This window comes from Macadamia integrifolia, chromosome 13 (genome assembly GCF_013358625.1).
Source record: "Macadamia integrifolia cultivar HAES 741 chromosome 13, SCU_Mint_v3, whole genome shotgun sequence".
Classification (NCBI taxonomy): domain Eukaryota; kingdom Viridiplantae; phylum Streptophyta; class Magnoliopsida; order Proteales; family Proteaceae; genus Macadamia; species Macadamia integrifolia.
The window spans coordinates 4,346,648-4,348,510 of NC_056569.1; positions in this window are offsets into that span (position 1 = coordinate 4,346,648).

Here is a 1,863-nt window from a genome sequence, read left to right on the forward strand (position 1 = left end):
ATTCGGATTTCAGCTTAGATTTGCTCTGCAAGAACCAGTTGAGATGGTATAACGATGTGCAATGAGACTTATGGATGCCCCAGTATGAAAGGGTGATAAGTGGTGCTCGATTTTAGTATCACCATGGATAGAGTTTTGCGAAGAATAAATACCAAGGTACCCGACCTGTGTAGGGGATGTTTTTGTGATACATCTTTGAATATTGACTTGTCTTCTTTTCTTTCCACCTTCTACTTCTTTTGTTAATTCTTTATTTTTCTTTTTTCATATCGGATCCATCTAGCCGACCCATTTACTTGGGATAAGATTATATTTGTTGTTATTGTTTCGGATTTCAATTTCTTATCTATTTGGTTTTGTTTTTTTGTTGGAGTTTTGAGCCAATTTCGGTTTGATTTCAAGATTGTAATACCCCAAACTGAAATCAGTCGGAATACAATTTTGGCTTGGCTTGGTTGATTTACCTGGTTTAAACCAAGTTGACACCCATACCATCAGTCAATAGTTTCAACTTTGAGAAAAAAATATCTGAGAATCGTATGTTATTCAGTGACCACTAAGAATGGAAAAATAGTGGTTATAAGATGAGGTAGGGTTGGTCTAAAAATGAAAAATGTAGAATCCAGGAGATGAACCCAACAAAGCAACTTGGTTTTTGTACTTTGTACAAGTCTTAAGGGGGAGGCATTCTGTCCTTTAGGATTTAAGACTACAGGTACAGGTCAGAGAGGTGGGGTACCCTACCACCATTACAAGTCCATTAGTCTACAACTACTACTACTATATATTAATCTATATCTAAATCTATCCTCCATTGTACAAGCACACCCACCGAAAGTATTGAAGTCATTGAAGATAAGGTGTTTGATACTTTGTCAAGCTGGGCATCTGCTGCCTCTCTATCCATATTCCAAAACATTCACATGCACCGTCTATCCATATATATATAGTCCATAAATATTAATTCACTTTTGTCTCTCTATGTGTGCTGATGTGGTTGGTTTTTGAGTGGGTGTCATGTTGAGGGGGCTGATTATATATCCTTGGCTTTCTCAATGGATTGGGTTCCATGGACCCATATCCAAATTCAAACTTTAATCCATGGAACCCAATCCAAATCCAAACCCTAATCCATTCATTAACTGGCCAAAACCATTGTGTGGGTCATGGTTTAAAGAAAATGATGGAACCGTTCTAACTGGAGGTAAACATGTCCAAAACATGTTTTATCAAATGGAATTGAGGGCAAAAATGTCTATTTGGCTTGATACGGTCAATCTGTATTGATACCAACCGAGATCGATATTGATATATTTTTTTTAAACCATGGTCTGGGTGAGCATTATTGGTTCAGATTAGATTAGTGAATATTAATGACAGGTAAACCAAGCATGTTTGTTAATTGAGTTGGATTAGATAATTATTGTTTATCCAATAATAATAATAATAATAATAATAATAATAAAGTTATTTTGTTGATTGAGAGATTCCCCCGTATTGGTGTAATGGTTCTTAATAACGGTAAATCATAGTTTTATTTTATTTTTTAATATATTAAAAAAATTATCCTCTTAATGTAGGTTTTTTCATGATTTTTATATTTATTTATGTTTTTTATTTATTGACAATATCATCCCACACGTTGTCACTGGTGTGGCATGGGATATTGCTTCTGCATCAATAGCATGGGATACCCTCACTCTGCTTATAAGATTTTTTTTTCAATCTATGAGAGATCCCTGTATCATACAAAGGCATGCAATGATCACCATGCCCTTACTTAGGGTCATTTGCTCCCATGTGTAGGCGCAATGGCCTCTTGCGAACAGAAAACAATTGCAACACCCCCAATCCCCACCCCCA